The sequence below is a fragment of the Ceratotherium simum genome, chromosome 6 (genome assembly GCF_057802395.1).
Source record: "Ceratotherium simum simum isolate JZ-2026a chromosome 6, ASM5780239v1, whole genome shotgun sequence".
Taxonomy (NCBI): Eukaryota; Metazoa; Chordata; class Mammalia; order Perissodactyla; family Rhinocerotidae; genus Ceratotherium; species Ceratotherium simum.
This window is the reverse complement of record NC_141905.1, coordinates 12,993,486-13,008,232: the sequence shown is the minus strand read 5'-3', so window position 1 is coordinate 13,008,232 and position 14,747 is coordinate 12,993,486. Positions and strand designations below refer to the sequence as shown.

The 14,747-nt window shown below is 34.2% G+C and overlaps 1 long non-coding RNA gene across 2 annotated transcripts in view; it reads right to left on the bottom strand.

The window, feature by feature from the left end:
* Positions 1–14,747, bottom strand: part of LOC147916769 (uncharacterized) — a 44,981-nt gene that overhangs the window by 13,148 nt on the left and 17,086 nt on the right. For both annotated transcript variants that reach the window (XR_015552557.1, XR_015552558.1), the window contains exon 2: positions 9,590–9,703. This is a non-coding gene — a long non-coding RNA (uncharacterized LOC147916769). The remainder of the gene's footprint in view (positions 1–9,589; positions 9,704–14,747) is intronic.

Genomic DNA, 14,747 nt, shown 5'->3' with positions numbered 1-14,747 from the left:
ATGACAAACCCACAGCTAATATCATTCTCAATGGTGAAAAACTATATATATAATTTTAAATATGTAAGAGACACAGAGGAACAAAATAAATCTGAGATATAAATAAAACAAACAAAAAAATAGCAGACATAAATCCAACCATATAAATATTATATTAATGGGAAGGGACTAAACACTATAATAAAAAAAACAGAGATTGTCAGACTGGATTAAAAAACAATTTCCAAAAACATACTATGTACAGAAGACACATTTTAGTTTCAGATATACTAATAGGTTGAAATTAAAAAGATGAAGGTATTATATATACATATTTCTTAATGGTACAAAAGGACCTCAAAAATTCACTCCTCCATAAGAAAACCAGCAAAAAAAACGTCAGAATCAACTTTTTCAGAACTCCAGAAAATAAGCAAAGGCTTGAAACAATCCAGGGGGTGTTTATTAAGGAAAAGTGAGTGAATCTCAGTAAGAACAGTGAGCTTTGTGGCATTTTAATTGCACTAGTCACATCTTTCACTCTTCAGCTCCATGGCAATGCAAAATAACAGGACACATTTCTGGTCAAAACCAATAGCCTGACAGCCTTGAGGGGACAGAAAAAGGCTGGAGCTCTTTCAAGGCCTTATTCCCAGAGAATTGTCATTATTTGACTTTTCTGGTCATTATTGACTCATGACCTCTTTCTCTGTTTGCAAGGCTGTCTGTATTTGCCTGATTTGGAGCTTGCTCAGTGCAAAAATCCTCTTCTTCTGGGGTACTTTTTGAAAAAAATTAAAGTCCATTGATTAACTGAGTATCTGCCTGAGGTGGTGAATAACTGTTGGGGCAAACAAAACAAATGAAGTAGCTTAAAAGAAAAATTTGGGTTATGAGATGTCCATGTGGAATTTTTTTTTTTTTTTTTTGAGGAAGATCAGCTGTGAGCTAACATCCATACTAATCTTCCTCTTTTTGCTGAGGAAGACCGGCTCTGAGCTAACACCTATTGCCAATCCTCTTCCTTTTTTTTTTTTCCCCCAAAGCCCCAGTAGATAGTTGTATGTCATAGTTGCACATCCTTCTAGTTGCTGTATGTGGGATGCGGCCTCAGCGTGGCTGGAGAAGTGGTGCGTTGGTGCGTGCCGGGGGTTCCGAACCCGGGCCTCCAGTAGCGGAGCGTGCACACTTAACCGCTGAGCCATGCAGCCAGCCCCATGTGGACTTTTAAGAGCTCAGATATATTCTCAGGAGTCTAGAAGGCCGTGTATGCCCAGGATTGTGCATACACTCAGGAAAGATCTGAAAAGGCCCCACTCTCCTCTCTGGCTGACCTCAAGTCTCTATGCAAGCAGAAAGTAGAGGCTAAAGCAGAGTTGTCAACTGGCTAGCTGAATATTGAAAGCATGCCACCAACATGCCCACAGAGCCACTCAGCAAAGACTGGGAGACTTACTGGTTCTTTGTTTAAGACATTGTCTATACAATTATTAAGACGCCTCTAAGATAACCATGCAGAGACTTTCATAAACACACGTGACAGAGAACACAGACTTTACAGAATTATTTCAGAACAGCCACTAAACAAACAAACAGCAACTCTCAGAACAAACAAGAAAAACAATAAACCCTGGGATGGGGGAGAATCTGATTTTCAGAGTTACCACATAGTGTTATTAACTATGTCCAATTTTAACAAAAAATAATGACACATACAAAGAATCAAGAAAGTATAGCCTATACACAGAAAAAAATAAATGGAAATTGTCCTTTGAGAAGCCCAGGCATTGGAATTACTAGACAAAGACTTTAAATCAGTTATTTTATATATGTTCCAAAAATTAAAAGAAACCATGTCTAAAGAGATAAAGAAAATTATGTGAACAATGTTTCACCATATACAAAATATTAATGAAGAGATAGAAATTATTTAAATAATGAATTAAAATTCTGAAATTGAAAAGTTCGAGTGAAAAATTCATTAGAAGGGCCAACAGCAGATTTCAACAGGCACAATAAAGAATCAGAAAACTTAAAAATAGATCAATGGACATTATCTAGTCTGAGGAAAGAAAGAAAAAGGAATGAAGAAAAAGGAAGAAAGCCTCATGGGCCTTGGAGTACCATGAAGCCTACCAATATTAGCCTAATAGGAGTCCTAGAAAAAGAGGAGAGAAAAAGGCAGAAACACTATTTGAAGAAATGATGACTGGAAACTTCCAAACTTAATGAGAAACATTAATCTACACATCCAAGAAGTTCAGTGAATTCTAAGTAGAATAAATTCAAAGACATCCACACCTAGATGCAGCAAAATTTAACAGTTGAAAACCAGAAAAAGAGAGAAATATGAAAGCAGCAAGAAAGAAATGACTCATCACATAAAAGAAATCCTCAGTAGTATTAAATGGAGGCAAGAAGGCAGAGAGACCACATAATAAAAGTACTGAAAGGAATTTCATGTCCATTGAAATTATCCTTCAAATTTCAAGGAAAAATTAAGACATTCACAGATAAACAAAAACTGAGAAAATATATCTCTAGGAAAGACTTATTCTAAGAAGAGAATCCTTCAGTCTAAAGTGAAAGGACACTAGATATTAACTTGAATCCATATGAAAAAATAAAGAACACCATTAAAAGCAACTGCATAGGTGAATATAAAGGATAAAATAAATACGTTTTTTGTTTATATATCTTTTGTTTTCTTATCTGATTTAAAATACAACTGTATAAAGCAACAATTTTACATCTGTGTTAATGAGCACACAATGTAATTTATATGACAATACAGCCGCAGAGGAAAGGGAAGGGAATGGATTTCCATAGGAGTACAGTTTTGTGTACAATTGAACAAATTTGGAGGACTCATACTTCTTGATTTCAACACTTACTAAAAAGTTACAGTGATCAAGACAGGTAATACTGGCATAAGGATAGATATATAGATCAACAGAATATAATTGAAAGTCCAGGAAAGAAACATCATCTAAGGTCAATTGATTTTCTACAAGGGTCCCAAGAAAATTCAATGGGGGAAAGAAGAGCCTTTTTAACAAATGGTGCTTGAACAACTGGATATCCTCATGCAAAAGAATAAATGTTGACCCGTACCCCACATCATATACAAAAATTAACTGAAAATGGATCAAAGAGCTAGATATAAGAGCTAAAACCAAAATTCTTAGGAAAAAACTTAGGTGTAAATCTTCATGATCATGAGTTAGGCAATAGTTTCTTAGGTATGACACCAAAAGCAAATTAATTAATTAATTAATTAACAAACTTCTAAAAACCAGGATGGCAAAGTAGATTTCACAAGAAACATTGTAAAATATTTGAATAAAAAATGTTTAAAAATTGATATCAAAATTTGTGGGATGCAGCCAAAGCAGCAGTTTAAGCTCAACAGCCTATAGTAGAAAAGTAAAAGGATCTCAAATAATTAACTTAAAATCTTCCACCTAATAAACTACAAAAAAAAAAGAGAGCAAAATAAATGCAAAGCAAGTGGATAGAAAGAAATAATAAAGATATGAGAAGAAACCATTGAAATAGAAAAAAAATAGAGAAAAATCAAGGAAACCAAAGGCTGGTTTCTAGAAAAGATCAACAAGATTGACAAAGCTTTTACCAGACTGACCAAGGAAAAATACTAATGAAAATGACCAAAATCAGGAATGAAAGAGGGAACATTACCACCAACTTTATAGATTATAAGGAAATATTATGATCAACTTTATGCAATGAAATGTAGACAACATTGACGAAATGGACAAATTCTTAGGGGAAAACAAATTACTGAAACTAATTCATGAAGAACTAGAAAATCTTAATAGAACTATAACAAGTAAAGAAATTGAATTAGTAACTAAAAATCTCCCCACAAAGAAAAACCCAGGATCACATGGCTTTACTGATAGTATCTAAAAAACATTAAAAGAAGAAAAAATATCCGCAAACTCTTTCAGGAAATGAGAAGGAGAAAACTTTTCACAACTCATTCAAAGTAGCCACATGATACCAAAACCAGCGAAAGACAATGCAAGTAAACTAGGGATGTATTTCTCTTATTAATATAGATCTTTGATAAAATGTTAGCAAACCAAATCTATCAACATATAAAGAGGATTATACAGCATGACTAAGTGGGAATTATTCTTGTTATGTAAAATTGTTTTAACATCTGAAAATCAATGAATGTAATCTATCATATCAATAGAAGAAAGGACATAAACTATGTGATCATCACAATAGATGTAGAAAAATGATTTAACCAATCCAACACCTATTTATGATTAAACTCTCAACAAACAAGGAAGAAAAGAGAAATTCCTCAGCCTGATAAAGGGCATCTATGGAAAACCTATGATTAACATGATATTTAATAGTAACAAATTTGTATGTTTTCCCCCCAATATCTGGAATAAGGTAAGGATGTCTGATTTTACCACTCCTATTCAATATTATAATGGAGGTTCTAGATAGTGTAATCAGGCACAAAAGACCAAAAAAAAAAAATGGTATTCAAAGAGAAAGAAATAAGTAAGTTGTCTTTTTCACAGAAGACATGATTGTATATGTGGAAAATCCTGTAGAATCTACAAAAGAACTAATAGAAATTATTCAACAAGGTCTCAGGAAACAAGATCAATACGAACATGAGTTTTATTTCTATGTACTAGCCATGCACAATGAGAAATTGAAATTAAAAAGTAACAACATTTATAATAGCATCAAAGAATGAAATACATAGGGCTAGATCTGACAAAAGATCTTTATACTGAAAACTATAAACCATTCCTGAGAGAAATTAAAGAATACATAGATAAATGAAAAGATATACCCTGTCCATGGATCGGAAGAATAAATAATGTTAAAACGGCAATTCACAAATTGATCTAAAGATATGATTCAATCATAACCACAATGAAAGCAGGCATTTTTAAAGCAGTTGACAAACTGTTTCTGAATTTCATATGGAAATACAAAGGACCTAGAAAAGCCAAAACAACTTAGGAATTATTTTAAAATTAGAGTCACCAAGGCAGTGTGGTATTGGCCTCAAACTAGACAAATGTATCAATGGGTTAGAACAAGAGTACAGAAACAGACCAGTACGTATATGGCCAACTCATTTTTGACAAAGTTTCACAGACAATTCAATGGAGAAATGATAGTCTTTTCAACAAACAGACAAATGGTAGTCTTTTCAAAAAGACAGATGATACTCTTTCCCAATAGTATTGGAACAATTAGACAGCCATTAAAAAAAGTAACTTCAATCCATATCTCACACCATATATAAAAATTAACTTAAATTGGATCATAGACCTAAATGTAAAACTAAAACTATAAAATTTCTAGAAGAAAATTTGTATAACCTTGGATTTGCCAAAGATTTCTTAGATCAACATCAAAAGCACAATCAATAAAAGGAAAATTTGGTAAATTTGACTTTTCCAAATTAAGAAATTCTTCTCTTCAAAAGATTGTAAAAAGACAAGCCATGGGGGCCAGCCCAGTGGTGCAGGTGGTTAAGCGCGCACGGTCTGCAAGGCAGCCTGGGGTTCGCCAGTTCGGATCCCAGGTGCGCATCCCAGGTGCGCGCTGACGCACTGCTTGTTAAGCCATGCTGTGGTGGCGTCCCATATAAAGTAGAGGATGATGGGCACGGAAGTTAGCCCAGGGCCAGTCTTCCTCAGCAAAAAAGAGGAGGATTGGCATTGGATGTTAGATCAAGGCTAGTTGTCCTCACAAAAAAAAAAAAAAAAAGACAAGCCATGGATTAGGAGCAAATATGTGCATATCACTTACCTCATAAAGACTTGAACCCAGTACATATAAAGAGTCTTCAAAATTCAATGATGAGAAAACAAACCAATAAAAAAGAGTTGGGGGAAGGATTTGAACAGTCATTTCACCAAAAATGATGGCAAATTAGCACACTGAAAACATCCTCAACATCATTAGTCGTTAGGGAAATGCAAATTAAAATCACAATGAGACGTCAAAGTGCACCTATTAGAATAAAACACACTTCTTAAAATAAAAAAAATGGACCATGTTAAGAGTTGATGGGGTTGTGTAGCAACTAGAACTTTCATATACTGTTGACGGGAATATAAAAAGATACAACCATTTTGGAAAATTCTTCAGCTTTTTCTTAAAACGTAAAACATACTCCCATTATATAGCCCAGCCATTCTTCTTGTAGGCATTTGTCTAGGAGAAATGAAAGCATATATCCATACAAAAACTTGCACACAAATGTTCATAGCAACTTTATTAGCAACAGCACAAAACTAGAAATAACGCAGATGTCCATCAGTAGATTAATGGATAAACATGTTGTGGTACCTCCATACAATTAAAAACTATTCAGCAATGAAAAGAATAAACTTGATGAATCTCAAAATAATTATTTGGACTGAAAGAAGTCACATAAAAGAGAATACATCTATATGATTCTATGTATATATGATTCTAGAAAATGGAAACTAATTTATGATAACATAGAGCAGGTCAATTGCTGCCTCAGAATAGGACAGAGATGAGAGGAAAGAGAAGGTCCAGTTTATTCTATGTCAATTATACCTCATCAAAGCTGTTAAAAATAAATATTATTTCCTCCACCATCTTAAAAGAATAAACAGTATATAGTATTTCTTAGAGATAAGTAAATCAATGAAATTCTAGAAAAAGCCAAAGTTTATATGAGTTTAACATAGAATAGAGTGACATATGTAACAATGTAGGAAAAATGAATTATTTACCATAAATTCAGTAATTCAGTGAAAAGGGATAGATCTCAGCAGTCTAGAGCACAGATTACAGAGAAAGACTTCCTGCAATTAGTCTTGGCTCCACCACTTAATAGCACTATGAATTTTGAAAAGTTATTTAAGCTTTCTAAGACTCTAACCCATGACCTTCCTGTTACAAGCTACCTCCAAAACAAACTATTTGTCAAGGAAGGAAACAAGTAGAAATTTAATTTAACCTTGACCTCTACCTAACAATATCTCTAAAAATTAGCTCATAAAGGATCATAGATTTATTCGTAAAAGCAAAGACCATAAAATTTCTAGAAGAAAATAAAGGAGAAAATCTAGTTATTCCTGATAATTGAAATAACTCCAGTCAGAGACTGGAAGAGTCTCATATTCTCCAGGAGTTACCAGAAAAAGTAATCTCACTGCCAGAGAGTGTAAAAATGGTTGGATGTGCACCATACATAAGATATCTTCAGTTTTCATCTACAAAGAACAGAACATTTGTTTTAACCAGTCTCATGAGAAAATAATCCTTAATCCTCTTATTCAAAACTAAAAACAAAGAAAAGATTATACTTCTCACTCATTCTTCTGGTTTCTAAGTCTTTTCAGGTCTTGCTTTCTCATGCCAGGATTAAGGCTCACCTACATTCTTTTTCCATCTTGAGTTAACGTGGCACTGTAGGAAGTACAATGTTTTTGAAGTCATGCAGGGCTGATTTCAAATACCGGCTCTGCCGTCTATTAGTTGGGTTAGCTGAAGCAACCCTTTTAAATACTCTGTCTCAGTCTCCTCCTCAAAAAAGAAAAATCGAGTGGGGTAGGATGGAGCATAGTTTTTATTGTGAACAGTGAATGAGATAACTTGGTGACAATGTGTCTCTCACAGTAGTCATTTAAAACAGTTAGTCTCCTTTCCTTTTTGAATATCAAACCTTATATTTTATTTGTATCCCTAGCCAGCCTAGCTTCTCTTCAATCCTTCAAGAACCATTCAGGGAAAAAATATTTTGGTAATTACCCTAAGTAAAACCATTGTTATAGATAATGCTAGCATTTTCATTGTCCCCTTGTATTGTCCTTCACTTCTTTTGGTTTTTGTTTTTCAGAATGCATGACATCAGGACAGAGGAAAAATGGTCCATTTTGTCTTATTTATGACAAAGGGAACAGCCAGTGAAATACAAACAATTGAAATCATAAGTAGTAACCCATAACATTCCTTGTTACAACCTCCCTCCAAAACAAGCCGTTTATCAAGAAGGGAAAAAGTAAAAATTTAACAAATCTCTATCCTTTCCATTCCTCTCCTCTTCTCCGTAGAGTCTTTCTGACCCTCTGTTAAAGCTGTAATTATAGTAAAAGCTATCAGACATTTTTAGCAAAAGAAGGAGAAAAGGTAAAGTGTTTAAATGATCAACAACAAGAAATGAGTTTTTAATAATTAAGAGAAACTTGTTTTTCAGAACCAATAGAAGAACATTTAGTGGTATGTTTGTGACCATGTTTCATTAGTTAAAAACATTTTCACAACTATTATCTTCATCAGCAGAATCAGCAGCGTCAAAAACCCTCTCAGTGAGAAGGAAGAATGGCTAACGGCATTTTCCCTCTCATAAGCAACAGCTATTATCATTACCTAAGGTCAATACATATAAGAAAGTAGAAATTTAGAGGAAAGAATGTGAGGAGTTTTTATGAGAAAAAATTGCTGAGGGCTTTGCACAAAAGTGGCAAATTATTGTAGTGTTTCATGGAAATGATCATACAATATTGTCAGAGAAAGAGGGAGAATCTCCCTCTGCCCTTTTCCTTAAGGTTCTTATGGCTGGCCAAATAATCAACAAGACAGGTTAGCAGGAGAAAATAATACCAAGTTTAATAACATGTATACATGGGAGAAACTCAGAAATGAGCAACTCGTCCCTCTGTCTAAGCTGCTTGCTTAAGTATTGCAGCTAAAGGCGAGGAGCGTGTTGGGGGCGGGTAGTGGTCTGGGACTTCAGAGGGCAGGAAGACAATTCTTTTCAGGGTTATCTATAGATAATGTGGTCAGGGAGAGACAGAGTTTTTGATAAAATGGGCTTGATGCCTTTCCTATTGTAACCTCTATCCTACATTATCTTTACAGCCATCATGATAATAACTCTTTCTTGAAAGAGATCTTTTGTTTTAAATTCTTTAGGCAGTTTGGGAGGGGAAACTCAAATATTCTTCCTGAGTTCTCTGAGTCCTTATTGTTTTCAGCTCGAAATAATCCGCATACCAGAGTGGTGCCTCCTGGGGTAGCTTGCCCTGAGCACCATCAATATCAAGTATATGAGATAAAAATTACTTTTTAAACTAATAATGATTGTTCTGATTATTAACTTTCTAAGAAAAAAAACTCAACCTGATAGTTAATTTCTTATTGATGCAAAATAGTCACATTATTTTGATAAAGCAGAAAGATATCATTAATCATATTTTCATGATGTATTAGGAGAAATTTTCAAATATTACAGATCCTTTACCTTTAAAATCTACTGGAGTTACTTGCAATATTTCTATTAATTTCCCATATCTCTGAGCACAGATATCTGGTATCTGTTATAGCTATAAGTTATTTAATGCTTACTTTATAACAGGTACTCTGCTAAGTAATTTACATAGATTATTTTATTTAATCCTCACAACAACTCTTTGAAGTGATTTTTATTGTCATCTTTATTTTGCATTTGAGAACAGTGAGACTTAAGGAGATTGTTTCGGCCTCTAATACCACTCTCTCAGTAACTCATCAAGTTTACGTTTTAAAATGATGTCTATCTGGTTACCAAGTTGAGTAAACTTACATAATGTCTCCATGACGAAGCTTCTTCAATACATTGTCTTAATCTTCCTTTACCTTCATTTACGTAAGCCATTCCATAGTCACTATTTCTTAAATGATGTTTCCTCTTTGCAAACTGAAATATAAAATGATAATTTTACTCCTATAAAACCATAATAATAAAAAGTATTTTTCTAAGACTTCACAGTTTATAAACTTTGTATTGTTAAAGAATAATTTTTAAAAGATAAAATGACTCTTATACAAATTTGAAACAGACACATGTCAAATACTAACCATTAATGTGGGGACCAGTAAGATGTTACAAGGGTTGCAAAGGAGAATCCAAAGAGCAGATACATATTTGGGCAGAGAGAAATGCTGACATAAATTTCCCTAATAGATGTAAAACTGGGCCAGTAATCAACAGGGCAACATCAACCATATCTCCAAGGAAATTTGCATTTCTGTGGTCAAGAGTCATTTGTATTGCTATCAGTAGTTGACAATTTACAGAAGAGCTCAAAAACAATGAAAGGCCCAGAGATTTCACACAACCATAAACTCAGTGCCTAGTTTCTTTGTGAAGACACCCAGTAATCTTTTCATCCATTTCAAAGTCTTTCACAATTTTTCCCTAAAGTATCTAATTTTACCTAAATCATAACACTGACTTTTAAAAAAGAAAAAGGAAGAGGAGTTGACTGACTTGATCAAGGTCACCACAGCTAACACTGCTAAACCTGGAGGAATCATCACATACATTTCTCTCCTTTCCCTCTGAAATCTCGCTAAAATCATTACTGCAGAAATTACAAAAGCATAATCCCTCAAAAATAAAGAAAATGTCAGGGTAGAAAAGTTGGGCCACCGGAAAGCTACTGGCATCCAACAAATAGCACTGTCAGCCCACTAATCCTTGCCTCCCACAGGAGATCCATCCGATGTTTAATTTTTGTAGAAATTTGACCAGAAAAGCTCTGTGCTCAGTAATATCAAAAGCACCTGATGGAGGGAGGTAAGCACAGGGATGAAAACAGCAGGATTAAGTGAAAGATGCCCTAAATGCAAACTGGTGTAGCCACCATGGAAAACAGTATGGCAATTTCTCAAAAAATTAAAAATATAAAAACCATATGATCCAGCAAAGCCACTTCTGGGTGTTTATCCAAAAAGCATGAAATCAATAATTCAAAAGATATATGCATCCCTGTGTTCATTGCAGCATTATTCACAATAGCCAAGATGTGGAAGTGACCCAAGTGCCCATCAATGGATGAATGGATAAAGAAGATATGGTCATATATATATATATGTGTGCAAACAGTGGAATACTACTCAGCCATAAAAAAGGACAAAATGGTGCCATTTGCAACAACATAGATGGATCTTGGGGGTATTGTGCTAAGTGAAATAATTCTGACAGAGAAAGACAAACACCATATGATTTCACCCCATATGTGGAAGATAAACAAACAAACACATAGATAAGGAGAATATATTAGTGGCTACCAGAGAGGGAGAGTGTGGGGAGAGGGTGAAAGGGGTAAAGGGGCACACATGTATGGTGACGGATAAGAACTAGACTATTCGTGGTGAACACGATGCAGACTATACAGAAACTGATATATAATAATGTACACCTGAAATTTACACAATTTTATACGCCAATATGACCTCAAGAAAATAAAATAAAAAAGCAAGATACCGTAGTGAAATGTGAGACATTTTGCACCTTCTTCCTCCTCTCCAGGATAGCCTCTAAGACCTGAGATTTGAGGATTCTTCTCTCAATAGACTGAAAGTTCCCAAAGAAATGACCTTCATGTACTGATATTACAGATCTGCCAAATTATTGCCTAGCAAGCAAGAGACCCAGCAGGTAACAAGTGTTGGGGAGAACAAACTTTCCTTTACCCTCTTAGGTTTATTTATTGGGGGCCTGCAAATTAAATTAACAACAGATAGACTCGCAACAGAACAAAATAGAGTTACTTGTGTACATGTGCACCAGAGTCACAAAGAAACGTGACTCAAAGAGGAGATTAGAATTTGGGGCTTATCTGCCATCGTAATAGGGGATAAGGAGGAGCAGAGAGGTACTTCTGAGAGAACAAATGACATATTTGAAGGGGAGAGAAAGGGCACTTCTGAAAACACAGATGACTTTTGGGAATATAAATGGATCCTTACAAGAAGAGATGAGAGATATGATAGTTGTGTGACAATGTCAATTTGGGTGTGGTGCCGACTTCTCATCTGTGAGAAGAGAATATTGAAGTTGCTCTGGGGAAGGAATTTATGACAATTGAGTTCTTTTTGGAGTGTCTTCACTTGGGCAGCTAGGGTTTTCAGAAACTCAAATGCTTTCAGTTCAAAATAATTTTTATGCCACAGTGACTTATTCAGGACCCCTTCACAAATCTTCCCCACACCCCATGTTTAGAGCGATTGAAATTAGATACTACTTACAATAGCAGCAACGACCTGTGAAGTATATAGGAATTAGCAAAGAATACAATCTCTGTGGGGAAAATAAAAATTAAAACTTCTCTGTGCTCTCTGCACTATTTCACACATCCATAATTTAATGCCTGAGATTTCAAGATGATATAAATCATTAAATTGCTTGACAAAAGAGGAAATAAGAGAAGATCTATTCAATGTCTATCTCTTTTGGAAAGGGCTATTTCCTTTCTGGTGCGGTATGATACAAAAGGGATAGAATTGCCTAAGTGAGAAATCAATGCCTTTTGCTACAAACTTGAGGAAAGGATGAGAGACAGACATTAAGAAATAAAAATGTTTTAAGATGTTATATTCATTATGTTTTCATAGCTTTTTGAGCCTGGAATATCAAAGAACTATGTAAGCGATTACATCATGAATCACCTGTCAGTTAGAAGCAGCAAAACAGAGACGGGGCATATTAGAAATGGAAAGAATCTTAAGCATCATTTAGTCCAACTGCTTCATTTTACTGAAAGCAAACCAAATTCCAGTGAGGCTAAGGAAGTCCTGCAAGGCTTCAAAGTATGCTCAAATTTTCCCAGGTGTTTAATATCTAATTAAGGACTTAGGTGAACTGCCTCGACTAGAATGTATCAGTACTTAAGAAGTGGAAAAGCACAAATCTATATTTATTAATTACAGATAAGAAAATCAAAACACAGATATTAAAGGACTTATTAGAACCACATACAATTTACTGTCTTGATTTCCAACCTAGGCCACTTACCATTACACAATACTGGCATGTCTTAATTGATTAAAAAGAAAATTTAAAAAGTTTTATTTTTAATCTCCAGGTAATCTCTAGTGGGAGCGGTCAGAAGAAAACTGGAAAGTCTAAATTACCAAAAATGTTATATTTCTCTTAAAATTCACCTTGAGCATCCTATGATATGATTGGTTTTGAATTTCCTCAATATCATCATATAATTCATATTATATTTTTTTAAAAAAACAGGTTTTTTTCTGGAAAACTATACATACAGAGTTTCTTTCTTTACGAAGATCAATACAATAGAAGATAATTTATACATTTTCAAATTTTCTTTGTAAAATTAGATAGCACTATATTTGTGCCCATTTTATATTTGTAAAAACTGAAATTTTAGATAGCTGTAATTCCCTTTCAACTCTTATGCCCAAAACAATTTTTTCATTATATTTTTCACATATCAAACTCCTATTTCCTGGTTGTTTTCAGATTTTGTTATACACGTATCCCCCACTTTTCGAAAGTTTACTTTATGCCACTTTGCTTTTATGAAAGACCTACATTAGTTCTTGTTTTCGATAACGCAAAGAAATCCTAAGAGGATTTTCGCTTTTGCAAAAAGCGAAAACAGCATTCAGCATTTGTTTTATAGCGAACTGTTATATAGGCAGCCGGCACCCAGAGCAGCGAGAGTGGCACCACCAAGCTCCTTCCCCAGAACTACATTCAGCATCTCAGCATCAAGCAGCCACAGCTGTGAACTGTGTCTGTGAGCATTTGTGCTTTATATCGATTTATTTTGTGCATCCCTTAGCAAGCTGTGTCCTAAGGTAATTGCTTCTTGGCTTTATGCCATTTCGGCTTAGGAATGGTTTCATGGGAACGCTCTACTTTCGGATAGCAGGGGAAATCTGTATTTTACACGTTAAACTGATTCTCCTATCCAGAAGCTTGTATCTTTGTATTTATTCAAAACTCCTTATATACTCCAATAATCTTATTGTATCAGCAACACTCAATTTTGTCTGTTGTTCCTTTGATATGTTCTGATATATGTTTGTGCCACTTTTACTGTCACATTTGTCTTTTATGCTTTCATAGTCTCATATAGCCTAACCTTTGTGTTGTGTAAGATTAATAATAATTCTCTAAAAATATTATGCTAATTTTGATTGGGATTGTGATAAATATGTAAAGGAATTTGAGAAAAGTTGAAACATTTAAAATATCTTTCCTTTCCATTAAGTAAAATATATCTCCTCATATAATTGTCTCCTATATTTCTAAGAAATTCATTTTCTCATACACTTTTATACATCTCCAAGCAACGTTAATTTTCATTATTTAATTTTTTATTATGAAAGAGAAATCATATTTTTATTGTAATGTATACCCTGTGATCAGAGGAGTCAGGGAATGTCATGGATATACATTTTTTATATTTTATAATTATATGAGTCATATATAGTTATTTCATTGCCACTTCCTTTGTGGAGGAAGTACAGTGATTAATAGCTTAGGCTTAGTAGGCAAAAGCAAAAACACACATGGATTTGACTCCAACTGTTTATTGCTGACTACTGAATCCCTGTGGTATGACACCATGCCTATTAGAAAATATGAAGATTGGACGTGTGCCAAGTTTCTTCAGCTCAATATTCTCAAAAAAATGAGAATAGTGTTACACAGTATGTAGTCTTTAATGACCGGGCTTTTTTCATTTAATTTTATATGTTTGAGATTCCCCCACGTTTTGTGTACACATCTTTCTTCATTTTTACTGTGATATAATATTTTATTTTGTGGATATACTACAGCTTATTTATCCATCCTAATGTCGATGGCCTACTTGGTAGTTTTCAGTTGGGAACTATTTTGATAATATTTCTGTGAACATGTTTGTATGTGTCCATTGTTTACACTTACACACGTTTCTGCTTACTTTTACTCAGGAGTG